General features: G+C 40.8%; 1 long non-coding RNA gene across 1 annotated transcript; it reads right to left on the bottom strand.

Annotated features, from left to right (window-relative positions):
- Positions 1-898: 898 nt before the first annotated feature.
- LOC128937019 (uncharacterized) lies at positions 899-15,920 on the bottom strand. The gene is made up of 5 exons (XR_008483019.1): positions 15,584-15,920; positions 14,209-14,269; positions 13,589-13,658; positions 1,978-2,142; positions 899-1,072 (listed from the first exon to the last, which is right to left on the bottom strand). It is a non-coding gene; the product is annotated as an uncharacterized LOC128937019 (long non-coding RNA).
- Positions 15,921-17,291: the final 1,371 nt, after the last annotated feature.

Below are 17,291 nucleotides of genomic sequence, written 5' to 3'. Positions count from 1 at the left end.
AGACCACAATGGATTTACAAGTGCTCTACAGTTTCTCATCTCATTCCACATTTCCTAACCTTTTCCTGCTTCAGACTTTGGAAAGAGCTGATGTAAGGTGCCACCTTAATTGGAACAGGTAAGCAGTACCCTGTGTATTGCAACTTGGGGCCACAACCTGACCGTGGTGCCCTGTGAATGCAGTTAGAAGCACTACTGCCACTTCACAGCTCTCATTTAGAAACAAGACACACTAGTATGACATCAACTACCTGATGCAAAGAACTGTGCATCCTGAGATACCTGGGGCTGCACACTAGACCTCTTGTCTATGTTAAGGGGAACAAGACCTAAGAAATCAAATGAAAATTTGCCGTGATAGGTTTATCCCTTTTATTTGTTTAATAAAAATAAACATTTGCTACATTTCTTGCTGTTAAATACATATACACAAAATAGTTTTTCACTCAAAAATACATAATTGATAAAAATAAAATGCTTCTGTTCATAATCTATTTGTGGAAAACAAATTCATAGTGGGATTCAAATTCCATTGGATTCAACAACACTGCACTGATGTCAATTAAAGGCATGAAACTATCATACACTTTGCAATGAAAAAAACAGGAAGCATCCATCCTTCCATCCCCATGGTGAATTAGTTCACCTTTTTTTTTTTTCTTTTCTTTTGTCAATCCCTCATGAGAGGCAACACTGCAGAGGATCTAGCTCTCACCAAGTTTTCTTCCTGCATTTTTCCCAAGAGAGCCCACCTATTGCTTACTGGACATCACTTTTAGAATAGTGTGATATGCTAGGCCTAACTCCTGCAGGTATTACACAAGGAAAATCCTTATAGGCCTCACCAAGTGTGCAGTTGACATAACACCCTCCAAAGACAGGACTTTGATTACAAAAAGTGCAAAATGCTGGGATAATTTTCCTCTTGTTCCATATCAGCCTTTCCTTAATTTTTAATTTCGTCTATTGGCTGTCACGGCAGTTCTCATCTGTTCAGTTTTTGCCGAATAAATGACACTGCTGATCCTCACTCTTTTGTCTTCCAGAGGACAGGTGAATATGGCATTGGCATCTGGAAAAAGAAAAGGCAGAAAAGAGATCTACTACAAGTCAAAGGCAACATCGTAGAGCTGAAGCAAAGGATGGAAGGTAACAGTGGTCACCAGACTCACCAAGTGTTTAGAAGAAAAGTTGGGCAGCTGGACAGTGCATGTAGAGGCTGGAGGAAAGGAGATGAGCATTGGGAAACCTGCTGAAGGGAGCAGGCAACTTCCTACTGGACATTCTTGTAAGCTGCACTGCAGTTACCAAGGGAATGCTGACATTTACAAATGGGTCAGAAATAGGGAGGAAAGTATGTGGGTGCAATGAAAGATTTGTTGGTCTCTGTGAGAGTCTACCCATCTTTTATTATAACATCTCCTGCTCACTGCACTGCAGTTGTGCTGCTCCTGAGACCTCTTGTCTGAACAACTTTCTTGTTGCAGGTCAGTACAGAACCTGCCCCACTGCTCTCTCAGGGGGACTGATAAACCCCTTGACAGAGAAGCACAGACAAAGCAAGGCAGTCCTCCATTTTTTTTGTGTTAAAAAAATCATACTGGTTATTCAAAAGTGTTGCTATTTTTTATGCTACCCTGCTTGGAGAAAAAGGCAGTCCTCTGAGAGGCTTACAGTCTACATTTAGAAGAAGATGAGTCACAGGCAGGGAAAGGGACTCACTGGAAGGGAAAGAATTATACAAAGGTCAAATGAGGGGGTTTGCATCTCTTGCTTATGGGCATCACACGTTCCTGAGCAACAGGCCTATCCCCCTTTCCAGGGTTAATCCTAGTATTCTCAGGAGCTTTGCAGGTCTGTTCCCATTTGCTGTAAGCTGCTGCAAATCCCCAAGGTGCACCCAGTCACTGAGCTGATGGAACAGACAGGCATTTTGAGTGTACTCACACATCAACATGCATACACATATGAGGATACCTTGCCAAGGCCCCAGAGATCCATATTGCCACAGCCTCTTTCATCAGTTCAGGCGTGTAGTCAGTTCCAGATGACTGCAGATGCAATCTGGGTCAGGGCAGTGATGCAAACCTCGGTCAGCCCACAGCTTGGCTACATTGCTCCATTATATGGATCATGGCTAAGCTGTACAGCAGATCACAACAGAGATGAGAGAGAAGTCTTTAGGAAAGCTGAAGGTGTAGTGACAGGCATGACTAAAAAATGCAATAGGGGACAAAGATAGGGACATAGAACCACACAGATGACGACATCAAAAGGAGACAAAGAAAACAAAAATATAGCACAGGAGCAATAAACCACAATGAATAGAGGATAAAAGAGCACCCAATAAGAAGAAGCATTTGATTTTTATTACGAAGTTTTTCTGTGATGTTGCTGCCACAAGTACCTCACAAGCAATACACATCTCAGTGAGACCACATTCCCATGTCTCCCTCCTGCCCTGCTCTCTCAGTACCTGAGGAAAACACTTCTCACTACAAGTCCACAGGCAAGCACCCAAGACAGTCACTCACTGTCCCCACAGTGGCACCTGTGGCTCAGGGGTCTCAGCACTCGGGAAGCCTCAGCCCTGGGATCTACTTTTCATCCCAGCCTCCCCAGTGCTGCCAGAAATGCTGTCTGCTCTGCAGCAACCCTGAGACAGGAGAGGGGGACTGCTGGTTATCTGTGATGTGTCATGTTTTTTCCTGCCCCTGAACAGTGTAGTCATTTGTTTCATTAAATGGCATTCTTGTACCCAGCACTAATTTTATCCCTTTACAAATATGTTTTTCACTCTAGCAACTCAAGAGCAGCTCTCCCCCCTGTACAGTCATTCTGCTCTCATGCCTCTCTTACCATTACTCACACTTATTGCAGTGAGGCCAGATTCAATAATGGGCCTGGCTGCTGCAGAGCTGAGCACTGCAGTGGGTCTTTGCCTAAATCCATAGCCCCAAATTACAACACCCTGCCCCAGTGCACACTGAAGGCAAAAATTAGAATGCCTAAGAATGTAAGCTTCATTGTCCATTCTGTTAATGTCTCAGCAAGTACCATTCAGACACGCCAACAAATCTCTCAATGCACCTCATCAACTGCTGAGTTCATTGTAATGATGGGGTGAGGCAAGATACCTTGTGTGGAATTCCAGATCCTCAGCTTTTCCTTAGGCATCTACTCCATCTCCTTGCAAGGCTCATGGTGCCCCTCCAAGTCTGTGCACTATTTAGCACTCACCCAGGAGTTCCAGTTTCCGTCCTCTGCCTGAAAGGGCAGAAAAGTGCTTTATCAGCATGGCACAGGTGTGCAGGGTGTGGTTATTTTGGTCAAAGCTATTTCACAGCACACAGAATCACAGAATCATCACATCATAGAACCATAGAGTTGCCTAGGTTGGAAGGGACCTTAAAGATCATATACTTTCAACTCTCTTGCCATGGGCAAGGATGCCTTTCACAAGGCCAGGGTTCTCAGAGCCCCATCCAAGATAGTCTTGGACATTCACAGGGATGGAACGTGCACAGCTTCTCTGGGCAACCTATTCCAGTGCCTCACCACCCTCAGTAAAGAATTTCTTCTCAGTAACTGTTTTTCTTTCAGCTGTAATAATGGGAGGGAAAGCCAGTGGGACTGGAGGGGCTGTGGCAGACATTCTCAGCCCCAGCATACATCCTGTGCATACATCTTCAGCATATGTTAAAGTGGTGTATCTGGGCAACTATAAAAGCAGGTATTTACATAACCCTCCTTCCTTTTGGCATGCTACACATGCAGCAGGTGCTGGGGTTCCGTGGTTCAGACTTGGGCTTTGCCAGCTGGCTCTTGCTGTCAGCTCCTGAGTACAGGACTCCTGTGGGCCTAGCATAAGGCACTTTGAGCTGATCGGCTCTGCTCTGCAGAGCTTGCAGGAAACAAGGGAGCCAGAGAACAGCAGGTTGAGAGAAAGGGATGGAATTGGTAACATTAAGTGCCATAATAAATAACCAACTACGCACAAATTTTGATTGATGTGTCACTCATCTGCAATTGCACACTTTTGGGTATAGTTTCTATGAGAAGGGCAGAAATCTGCAAACATAAGGCAGCTGTGAAGCTCAAGTCTTAACTTTTAAACTGAGTCAGTCAGGCATTTGAGATTACCACACTGTGTTACAGCTATACACTCCTTCCTTCTCAAATAAACTTTGGGCATCAACAATCTAGCCTGCTTCAGGGAATAAAGTCCCAAATTTCTCAACAACAAAACACTCCAGGCAAATGTAGCAATGGAAGACAAACAGAACCTAAAGCCAATCAGTAGCTGGCATATTAACTAGTTGAGTCTACAGATTGCAAATCCAACGTGCCATGCAGATGTACGCTGCTCTTTATGGGAAGGTCTGTTCAGTTTACCTTTCAAACAGGAAACAATACAAATGGTACTACAAACTTCTTGTACTTGATACAGGGATTTTTCACTTTTACCTGCTATGAATTGATAGTGCGTCTCTTGTTAAAACTCAAAATTCCACTTTTTGTTGCCATTCCCTGTTTAGAGTTCTCAGAAGTGACTACAATGGGGAGCTCCAGATCCTCTTACTATGCAAACCAAGGAAAAGCTTAGTAGGACATGCATATATAGTGGGGGTTGGGTTTTATAATCACCAGCAATATTGGAAATCAAGTACTACTCAAAAAAAAAAAAATTCTAATAGTTGTGCATGCTGCAAATCCAGTGCAGCATGTGTTTACTGGAGACATAATATGGCCATGACAACAGATTACCCTTTTTCAATCCTACAACGCACTGAAAAATATTGATTTGAGCTGAAAATATCATCCGTAGAAATGAAATACTGTTTGCTCATTGTTTAATCCTTGATGTCTCTTCTACCTAGTTTTGTAACTGTAGATACAGATACTTGTCCACATAAAACGAACAAAGTTCAGGAATGCATGGCACTCACACCACCAACACTGTCATCTTACACAATACATTCCCTTTCAGCCCCCGATGATGGACCACATTTGGTAATAAATCTCTGTTGTCTCATCCTGTTAAAAAAATCTGTAGTCCTCAAGTGTCTCCCTAAAGATCCACATGCCAGACAGTTCTGGTGCCAAAACACAAGAAGACTTCCTCTTGGCTACTCCCAGTATTTCACAAACACGAACTCCACTTTGAATGCCTGTTTAACAAAATGTATCATTCCTAGGGAAAATGTGAGGGCAGAAAGTTCAACTAGGACCCTACCATGGCAGAAGCTGCAAGCAAAAAAGGTATCTCAGGTTGCTATTTATCTTTAAATCCCAGTTACACATCTTCATATTTTTCATCAAATTCTCTGTATTTCTTTAAAATGTTTGGATTCCAGACATCCTAAAGACTTTTACCATTGCAGTTTTAACCACTGAAATTGGCATTTCAAAACCACCATTGTTTAAAAACAATGTATGACCAAAGACACCATAATAATGTTTTCACACAGAAGGTTATCTATTTGAGGTGTGTAAAATGCTATCCCACTCTGGTGACTTCAGTGGAAATCTGAAGATTTACAGAAGCAATGGCCTGGCTCCAAAGTATTCCTACAAAAAAATAATTAAAAACAATGAGGAATTAAAAAAACAACTCAAAAAATGCTGCCACAGGCTGCAGTGAACCCTCCCTTTCTGAGTCTACTGATACCAAACCAAGCCCTGCCATACTCTGTTCTGTTCAGTGTGTAGGTTCCCAGTATTCCTATATATCAATTCTCTGTTACTTCTACTCATCAGCCAGCACCTGCAGCAAAACCAGGTGTATGTTTATACATACATGTGTGTGAGCAGACACGTGTACACACTCCCCTCAGATGTGGTTACCTAAAACCAGCAAAAGAATGGATTTGGCCTGCTCTTGGTGACAACAGTAACACCTTATTTTCGTTTAACATTAAAATATGAGCTGTTTTGCTTTTGTTTTTGAGTCACGCCAATGTCATTATCAGCCTTATCATGTGAATGCTGCTCACTTCCATGACTTTCCCCAATCAGTGCTGTTTCAAGAGGCATGATACAGCACAAGAGGACTAGAAACAAGTGACACCAGTGGAGGTGCCTCTTTTAGTGGCAGAAAGCCTGGCAGGATGATATGGGCTAATCAGGTCAGAAAGTGTTTCTTTGCTGAAGGCCTAACACAGTATTCCTACCATTTCAATGGGAAGTCCACAACTTCCTTCCAAGTCCAAAAGGTTAAGAAAAGAACAAGAGAAAGAACCTGCTATGAATAGGAATTATTTTCTTTAAAGAATCAGACTCATAAAAGAAGAATAAAAAATCTTTCAGGAATCTGGGTTAAATAACAACCAAGTATGTTTCATTCCACACTCATACCTTCACTCTTTGGTCACATCTCTGCCCTGTAAGCTTCAAGATAAATGTCTATAGCTCAAATCCCACTTTACAGAAAAAAAGTTCAAGAAACCAGTTAGAAATAATACATTTTTTTTTTGTCTTTCTTCCTAGTCTTTCACACTGTCTCATACCAAATAAGCCTTCCATTTTCATGACTTGTTCACCTCTAGGCATATGAAGGAAGTTTAATTCTTATAATCAATTCACTTCTTTGCTTCAGCAACTACTGAAAGTGCCAGTGGTAGCACTTAATGCATAAATTGATAATTGGATTGATTCTATCACTTAGTTTTCTATTGAGCACTGAACAGGAAGTTACCTCCTTAAAACATATTATTTCTCTTTGAATAATCTGCTACAGATGTGGACTGAAAAATAAAATTAAAATGGATGACTGAGCAAGCTTAACTCCCTGCCCTGTGGAGATTTCCCAAAAGCCAAAATGCCAAGTAAAAATCTAAACTGTCTACCTAGAGGACAGGAACATTGCTGAAAAGCAATGTTCTTTAATCTTTAGGTTCTTCTGTTAATTATTGAGTACTGCACTAAGTGCTGTATGTAAAAACTACAGTCCAAAAGGCAGGGAAAAAAAAGACACAAAGTCCCAAGGAAGCTGATTATGCATACATTTTAGAATGCAACATTGTCTTGGCCTAGATACCTAAAAACTTACCTAAAAATTGTTCCATTAAGACTCCTACAAGTGGCCCATCCAGGCACAAGAAGTCAGGTAGCACTGCATGAATTCAGCCATAGTGTCCAAACACACAGTTCAGAGCAAACAACCAAACTACTCAATTAAGAGGCATAAAATGAAATTAATATGACAAAAACTAGCAGCACTTTTCAAAATGGACCCACTGTAACTTAACATATCCATCTCAGAATCCACTGATAGACAAGAATGTGGTATTATGGGAGGGGATATCCAGGATTCCCAAGTCAAATTCCACACTGTGCAGAACCCAGCACTGATGCTCTTTCCTGGATATATCAAACTTCCTTCTAAAAGAAACTTAAATTTGTTTCTTGTTTGAAACTACCTCAGAATATCGTCAGTCTGATAGTTAAAGCTCTTCCTCCAATTTCCAGCAAAGTCTACCCATTATCCCTTTTACACACATTTGTTTTGCTTTATTCTAATCTTGAGCTCATATAATTATTTTCCTTCCTTACATAACAGTGTAATTGTCACTTCTGTGTCTCTCTGTTAAGCCTCTCTATTCCTCTTAACATCCATGTGGTCCTTTTCTGCATCTGTTCCATCCATCTGTTTGAACCCATTTATCTGAATGTGGGTGATAGTTGGACTCCACACAAGATCTTATTAATGTCACACACTTTGACAGCAATATTTTCTATACATACAGGAAATCCATCCCTTAACACTTTCTAGGACACTATCCTTTTTTATTATTATTTTCTCAGCCATGTCACATGCTATCATTCTCCTGCTGACTATTACACCAACTACCAACCTGTCACTGAAGTGACAGAAGAAATTGTCATCAGTTTCTATTTGCATCACTAAATCTCATGTAATTCTATTAATCTCAGTTTTGATTCATCATGTCAGCACATGTATATTCCAATCCTCCTCTCTATTAATACAGTCCACCAGTTTTGTGTCATAAGATTTTATCATTGTTGTACTTTTTCACTAGTATCACTAAGGAAAGAATTCCAATAGTCCTCAAAACCTCCAGTTTCCAACCTTCTTTTCCTCAGTATAGTCTCTTTCTAGCTATTATCTGCCAGTTCATTCCAAATGCAATTCATTACAATGCAATTAATCCAAATTTTCTCTGTTTTACATGATTTTCTCACGTGGTACAGTATCAAAGTTTCCTCACAATGAAACATAGGGTAACAAGGAACATAGGGTAACAAGGTAGTCTGGCACAGCCTTTTTTTGCTAAAACTGCTGCATTTAATCCCACCTTTAATTTCTGTGATCTTATGTTGCTCTTCAAAAATTGTCCTACACCTAAGTGTAGAATGTCTGCCAGATTAGATCATCACTATTACTAATCTTGTCTTTCCCTTTGGGTACCCTCAACTATTTGACCCTCTCTGCATGTAGCTTCCACTACTAAAACAGTACAGTATTTGCAGGTAGATCATACATTTTTGGAAATGGAATATTCTGTATTTATTGTATTAAAGCACAACTGCAGTGCTAATGCATTGCCACTGAAATAAGAAAACAGAATCCAGGAAAACCTACTATTGTAAAACTGGAAAAGCAATGGTTAGAATGGGAACAGAGTAGCCCATACACTAACAAGTTTAAAGCACATTACAATGGATTAATCATATTTCCCTTGCCTTGATCTTTTCTGCTTTATTTTGTTCTGGACTTGCTGATTTGTATCTCAAGCCATCTTCACCAGCTTCACTCTGCAAGTCCAAACCACCAGAGGTTATAAAACTGGCACTAAAGGCACTTATCCCTTTTCTGTGGCTACTCAGTAATTTCTTTCATAAGCAAAACAACTTTTTTTCCTCCACTGGAACAATACCTTCCCTTGAAAAAACCCATATATTTCACTTCTTTTTCTTTCTTCTGAGAACCATCTATGTATACTTTAAGAACTGTAGTTCAGGTGATATTATTGGCTAAATCTGACGCGCTTTCTGACTCAAAAATGTTTGCAGAGTTCCTCACATACTTCTCACAGAAACCGAGCAATAGAAAACAAGCCTACTATGGCGTATTTCCTTTTTATGTTGTTGTTTGAGCTCAACAGTGTAATATTCTTTGCACTTGATTTAGTAGTTAACAAATAAATTAGTCTTCTTCTGAATCTCAGGAGGATTACTATTAGCAAGGAAAATAACTTCACAAAAATATTTCTATTCCCAGGAGAAGTTTAAGTATGTTCAGCCCCAAGTTCAGCTGACTGCGAACCCCAAGATCTGCTTCAAAAATGTAAGGAGGAAAACAAAAATACACAAACAAAATTTACTAAACTCACTTAGACTGATTTATTATTTGTCATTCCTTTGATACATAGAGTAACTTATCCCTAGTTAATTAACAAGTTACTTTAAAGCATCAGGTTGAACAAAAACTGACTTCACACTATTGGTATAAATTACATTGAATTAACACGTAGCGTTAATTGCCTCCTTTTTCTTCCCTCACCGCTTTGTCCGGAGAGAAAATACCTCTCTATCCGGTAAAATACCAAGTCCTGTTTGATTCCTGGGTTTGTCCCATAACTTCAACGCACTTCAGCACCTTCATTCTTCCACTTCACATTTAAAAAACTCAAAGAAAAAAACCCCAACTTGCAGATAAAAGCACTCGATCCCCTCTTGCCACGTGCCAGCCTTTGGCATCTCTGTGCTCTGGGCTTCGGTGCGGAGCTCAGCGCGAACTGGAAGCCAAGGTCCGCAGCCGCAGTGAGCCCGTGAGCCGGTGCCTCTCCGGGGCCCTGGGCAGCCACCGGCGCGGCGGGACGGCAGGAGCCCCAGAGGCAGCGCGGGCGAGCCGCCCGTGTGGTTCAACCAGAGCAAATCCCTCTCGGGAGGACGCGGCTCCGGCCGAGCCCCGCCGGACCGGGCTGATGCCCCGTGGCCCGGACCGGGCGCGGAACGGCCGGCAGCGAGGGGCACCGAGAGGCCTCGGCTGCGCCGATACCGGGGCTGGCCAGGACGGGCCGGGCACCCCAGCACCACCGGTTCCGGGACAAAGCGGCCACCGACCTGCCGGCGCTCGAGGCGCGCCCCCGGCCGGGCTGCGGCCCGAGGCCGATGTTCAGGGCGCGGGGACAACGCCGGCGCTCGCAGAGACCCCCGGCCGGGCACGGGCCGGCTCAGCGCGGCGGCTGAGCGCGGACGGGCCGGCCCGGAGCTCCCGCCCGACGGGACAGCTCCGGCCCCCCCACGCCAGAGAGGGCGGGCGCCGTCACGGCTGCTGCCAGCGAATCCCGGGCGCCAGTGGCGGTTCCCGGCATGCCGCGGCGCCTACAGCTCCCGCCGGCCCCCGCGGCCCGCCGCCGTTAACCCTCTGCGGCGCCGAGGCGCCTCCGCCGGCCCGCCCGGCTCCCCCCTCGCCGCTGCCCGGCGGGTCCTGCCCGGGACCCCGGCCCGGTGCCTCCGCGGCCCCCGAGGAAGATGCACCCCGCCCCGGCTCCCCGGCGGAGCTCGCTCCGAACGGCTCGGCCCGGCCCGGCCCAGCGGCGGGCCCCGGGCCGCTGCCATTGTGGCGGGTTTCAGTACTCCCGCAGTGTGCTTTCTGGTCCCGGCCACAACTGTTTGTTACTGGCATTAACTGCACGCTCCCTGAGAGATAGTAAAAAACAGGTGAAATACCTTATTCTAGCTGGTGGGGCTTTAAAAAAGTTCTTTATTTATGTTTGAGGAGGCAAATTGTAATAAGCAAATTAACTCCAAAATAGCTTTACAACCCTTAGAAAACTTCGTGACAAAGTTACTAGGAAATGCTTTGCTATCCTGTAGTGAAAGGAATGTGAAAATCATTCACTCATGTTCTGCCCTCCTTCCCATACACTCTCCATACAGGTGCTCAGTATACGTGTGACTAACACATACAGCACTTTTACAGCTCCTCTCTTTAAATAAGTAGCAAACAATGTGCATGCAATTGCCCTGCTGGGAACTAAAAAATATCCCGGGGAGTCAGACTCAATTTATAGAGGGACAGGGGCAGATAGCACAAGTCCAGGCAAAAGCAGCACCTCGGAGTAAAACCCTCTGGGTCTCACCCGGCCCCCCTCCACAGCACGGCATCGCACCCCAAAACAGCCCCTGCATACACAGAGACTTCATCCTCTATTCTTCTATTTTATTTGCAATTTTTTTTTAATGAAAGCCTCATGCAGAAAATAAAAGTCAAATAGCTCTAATTTGTAATGCTGCAGACTGTAACATGCTCAGACGTGTAACTGCCTGACAGGCTACACAGAAATCTACCTTAGGCTCCAGCCTCTGAAACAAATGCAAATATCCAGAAACATTCTCCTATTTCTCCAATATTAAATGACAAGTAAAACAAACCTATTGCCAGATTTTTTTCATACAAATACATCTTTTAAAAAAATTAAATCACTACAAATTTATTATTTATTTCAAACTATAAACAACACAGAGGAAAGAAACACATATACGTTTCCCTTTTTAGAAAAAAAACCCAACAGATTTATCTATGAGAAAAGCCCACACGTAGCTCCTTTTTTTAAAGTTCATTTTTTACTACCCTGCCCCTGAAATCAGCCTACAACCAATAGATTTATCTAGAGAAAACACAATTGGAAAACCTTTTTATGTTGCACTCTTTTTGGACACTTACAGGAGATTTTTAAAGACAATTCACAGCCATGCTATTTCAAACAGCACGAATACAATTATTTAGAATTTATTCTTTACTGTGGAAAATTTTACTTTGATATATTTTCCAGAATTTCCTGGGAAAACACAATCGGTCCCCATGTAGCTAAGCGCACCTACACTGTTACCTCTTTCTCTATATTTTTTCCTCACAAATCAACCACAAACATTTCATAAGTGTTTACATAGACATAATAAAATTAGAAGAACAACAATACCACAAGAAAAATGCTCAAAACCAAACTGAAGGTGTAAATGACCTCCTGCCATGTTCCAGACGTACCTACAGAATCCCTCCTCACTGGTACAGGATTATACATTCCATTATAAGTTCAGCCTTTTCATATTTTGTACTATTTTAACACCCTAAATTTATAGATTTTTAAAATTGGCATGTTAAAAGGGCTTTATTTAAGAATTTCAATGAAAATAGTGTTATGTTTTGTCATATTACCATAATCCTTCTTTTTAAATCACTTAGAATTTAAGTATAACCTAATTAAGTAATTTTAAGTAAGTCTTAACCCAAATACATAGATCTAATAAAAATGTATTTTGCAAACAGGGAAAATAGACTTCTAAAATGGATTCCTCAGGTATGAACAAAGATGCTGAAACATTTCCTCCCCACAAACTTTGAGATCTGAACTATATCACGACAATTAGATTTAAAACCAAAATACATATAAGAAAACAAATTTCTCCAAATATCTAGCATAATGTTTCCTTCCAATTGTATTTATTTATTCCTTTTACATTTGAAAGAAATCCTTCTATTTTCCTTGAGGAGAAAGAATAGGGGAAGAAAAATACTTAAAATCCTAACTACCTATCTACACATACTATTTATTTCAAAACTCTTCTAACAGCAGTTAATACTTTATTTTAGATAATGTATATTATCTTGCCTGTAAAATATTATTATTTAGATTTCTGCCTTTTCAAAGAGTACAGAACAACATTATAGATTTTAGAGTCCTCTAATCATCTTTAATCTCTCACTTTTTTCAATGCTACAAACATCCTATTTGGTAAATGGAATTTATATTTTTCTCTTGTCTTAATTATCAGAGTTGAATCAACAATTCAAACCAAGAAGAACAAGTGACGTACCGTAACACAATAGCAACTCCAACACTTTAACACAGCTCCTCTATGTATTGGTGTATAAAAAGCTTGCACAAAGTATAAAATACCTCAGAAACACAGACTCTTTCCTGATCAGAAAATTTTACTTATTCACTAATTTGACCTCCAGCAACTGCATTTTTCTCAAAAAGCATTCTATCTAGAGCTTTATGCCATTTACTGACTCTTGCTTAATTAACCAGCATGCTTTAAAACCAAGTCTCGGCCCTTCAACTTAATCAGAACAGACTACTTTTAATTGCTACCACATCAAATATATTTGTCAACACAATAAAACCACATACAATTAGAAAGAACTATTTTTTCTAGCCCTCTCTTTGACCAACCAGAGATTGTAGCATCTACTTCCAATTTATTAGCTGTTCTAATATGAAGCAAACTGAAACACACACGACAGTTCACAAATACATTGATCTTTCTATAATATCCTATCATTTGCATCTTTTAATGGGAAAATCCAGAATACCACTGTCAGCACTGCTGTTCTCCTGCAACCGATCGGACCTCAGAAGGACTTGGCATTAACTTCCCTCCCTCACAACACTTTGCCTCCTCACCTCTCTCAAAATAAAACAAAAGTATCTATGTTTGTCTGAAATGTCAATAAACACCAAAATCTAAAAGGCCAAAAGGTCAGGTATTATTTAATCTGAACAGAAAAGTTATTTTTTCTCTCTCTCTCAAGCCATCAGTAAGAGCAGGTTACCTGAGAAGAAATGCCCATGTCCCTTAGATGTCCGTCCTTCTGTCCCAAAACAGGGGCTGTGCCACGCTCTCTGTAACATAAGAGGGAATAGATTAAAATTGTTGTATACCCAGGCACATTTCTGTACATTCAAATTATCTGTCCCTCAAAAAGCTTTATATCTTTTCGTCTGAAAAGCATTTTAAAAACTCTTATTACATTCTACTCTGAGTTCTCAAAATTGGCTTGGATAAGTCAGGTACACATGTCAAAAATTAGTTCCATACATTGTCAGTTGAAGTACCAGATTCCCCAGGCCTGCTTTTAATTTCTTAGAGGCCTCTATATCACTGCATGCTCTATCTCATTTGCAGCATTTAATCTGCAGGTGCTATGATCTTATATTTAAATATATATAGATATAGATACAGATACAGATATAGATACAGATATAGATTTTTTTTTTTTTTTTTACATACAGTGAAATTTTTTAAAAGTCATTTACATGAGGGACAAAGTCCTGAAATATTTCTTCCCACAGCAACTTTTCCCTCCTCTGCTTTAAAAGTTGAATACCTTCCCAGATAAATATGGTCTTTGCTTTACCCATTTTTCTGTGATTTGTATCATTTTGTACTTACTTCTGATGCTGCAGAATTTACATAGGCCTGTAGTTTTGAGACTTCTATCTCCTCCCTCCACCTGCATGGTAGATACCAGCTAAAATCACTGTCTATAGACCATTCCACAGCCCCCCCCCCCCCCCTTTTCCCTTCAAACTTTTCCAAACAAATGTGAGAGGGAAAAATGTTTAAGATAATGAATACAAATTCAGTGTGTTAAATTAAAAAAAAAAAAAAAAACAAAACAAACCAAAACATCTTGCTTCAGTTTGTCATTTAATAATCCTTATCAACATAAATCATGGTCAGAAAGCCTCAGCACTGTAGGGTGTAGTATTCATGACTAAACTGCCTTAAAAAAATACATCATCTTGTACCCTTTTCCTTCCATATATTTATCTTCCTCATACTGCTCAGATCTACAGCAGACTGTTGCCACACATGTATTTTTACACATAATTTCCTAGACACTGACAAATGTGAACCAAAGAAGAATTTTGCTCAAGGTTAACTTAGCTAAATCACTTATTTCCTCCATTCTCTTTTTTCCCATGGCATCCAATGGTTTTTTTTACCCTCTGCTGTTGTTTTGTTTGGTATTTCCCCACTTTCCTGTACATTTGTCTCCTGCTGATCCTACTAGATTGGGCAGGAAGAACTGAATGACTGTCTCTCCCCATTGCTACACTGCTATTTTTTGGTGTTTTATCAATTAAATGCATTTGACCATCATTTTAATATATTTTTAAAGGTACTTTTCCTTTCCCTTCTCTAGAAACTTGCTGATTACAGTTACCAATACTTTTGTAAGCAAGGTCAATTCTGTCCTGCTCTAGCACATGCTTCTGTCATAATATTAAGGGTACATGACTTAAAAGTCTGTGATGCAGTGCATGCAAAAGGAAAATGTGTAAGAAAAAGAGGGTAATGTGTACAGATGCCCCTAAACATCATAAAGAAAAAATTGACATTTTTAATTGGTTCTGACTTTTTAAAGAGATACCATCATAAGAAAACACCTATCTTAGAGGAAATCTTCTCCTAGATCACTAGCAACACTTTTTCACACTAATAAAAGCAAAGGAAATTTTAAAATTCAAATTTACTGTTAAGCATCAGCACTTTAGGATTTCTGCATTTCACTCAGCCTGGGAAGGGAGAGTTGCCTGTTGGTTTCACTTTTGTTCTCAGCTAGTTTCACTTTCATGCACTGGCAGAATCTTCTATGTTTTTGGTTCAGCAATGTTAAAGACAACATTTACATCTTTAAACAATCCTCATTACACTTTTAATATGAACAATTTGTGTCCATCTGCTTCCCAGGACACTAAGAAAAAGTAATTTGGGAGTCTAAATATAATGGGTGGCATACTTCTAAAGGAGCAGCTTTCACCTGTCTCATGTTGGGTTGTGGTCTGCTCTTTCTTTCCCTGAAATCAATAGGAAATGTGCCATTCATTTCAGTGATAGCAGGATCAGGCCACTGGGTCTGTAATCTGCAACAAAAGAATGCCATATGCCAGACCAATATATTCCTTACAATATACAGTGTTTGCCTTTAATTATTTTCCTATGCAAACTCAAGGGAAAAAAAGTGGTCCCTGCATTTAACTTTCTGTATGCTTTTAAATTGGCCATAAATACTCTTCCTGACACAGGCCATAGGAAATTAGAGGACATATGTTCACCTTGGTTGGGATGGGGAAGGAAACACTGTGTCTCTCTGCTACCAACTACGGTAACTCTCCTCCTCCTGCCAAGAGCAATCTATTAAAAAAAAACCACTCCAGCCCAGATAGAACCTTTACTGTCTTACAACAGGACCTTGTCTAAGTTTCCAAAGCATACTTTTTTCATTTTTTTCAGGATAAACCACAGTGCTCTAAGCAGCTAAACAGTCAACAGCAGCACAAGAACCGGCCTGCATTTATATTTTCTAAACCTGTACATGCCCTTTTATATTACCCTCCCTCTCTATGTACAGACTCCAAAACACAGCTGGGAACTCACACACATGGATGCAAGCACATATACATACAATGGAATCTTCCTCTAGCTACCAAAGCACTGCAGTTTCTGCCTTTGTAGACATAAGGGCTTCTGAGACACTGAGACTTAATGGAAAGACCTAGAGGTTCATAGGAGCCTTGCAAAAATTGCTTTTCAACTTCTTTCATAGAAATTTTGTGTCCCACAAGCACACATAGAAATTGTCACTAGCCACTTACAGAATTACTGTCATGTTTACATGCCAAAAGTCAAACACTAAAAGCTCACATATGCAACTCCTATGAGAATACTTATATCACAGTTTTATTAACACTACTGTTTATTTTACCATATGAAATGTGAATAAAGGCCTGAAATTTCATTGTGATTATGTGCCCATCTACTTCACATTTACACACTTTTCTATCCCAGTAATCTGGGTACTGTATTTTTGACTTATATTGTCACATTACACGTCTGGACACGAGCAGCTTCCACAGCACAATGAAGCACACATTCCTGCTTTTTTTTTTTTCCTGGATATTACTACACAGAAGAGGAGTAACTAACTGATCTCTCAAAAAGTTTTTCTTTGCCTTCCTTCTCAACCACAACATTTCCTCTCCTTTCCCCAGGAGACATCCTTTTTGCTTCCAAGGCCAGTTCAATGTGAGACACTAAATTTCAGGTGTAAAAATATACCCCATGTTCAGTGGGGTTATTCACTCATTTAGGTCAACCACACTTTGAGGTGCCTTAGTGCCATAAAAAACCAGACCACCATGACCTGGGTCACAGAAAACTGAGTTTGCTGGAAAGCACGATCGCAACACCGACTTTCACACATTCACATCAGCTACATCTGCATCCCAGGGTATCCATCCATATTCCTTCTAAGTGCCAAAATTCGCTCTCTCCTAACAGCAACATTTAAGACTTTTTTGTCCCTAATTTCCTGATGTCCAACCATGCTGTTGCTAGAGTGTTTTGGTGGGAGTTAGCTATTACACAGATTTTACATCGGGCTTTCACCCAGCTGCATCTGCCCAAGTAACAATGTCCTGGGAGAAAGACTTTACTACTGCCAGCTTTCCTTGCATTAGCTTTTAGGA

Source organism: Melozone crissalis, unplaced genomic scaffold, assembly GCF_028551555.1.
Source record: "Melozone crissalis strain CALT ecotype California unplaced genomic scaffold, PUWL_Pcris_2 ptg000018l_1, whole genome shotgun sequence".
NCBI classification, from domain to species: domain Eukaryota; kingdom Metazoa; phylum Chordata; class Aves; order Passeriformes; family Passerellidae; genus Melozone; species Melozone crissalis.
The sequence above is the reverse complement of the archived record's forward strand: the minus strand, read 5'-3'. Positions and strand labels throughout refer to the sequence as shown.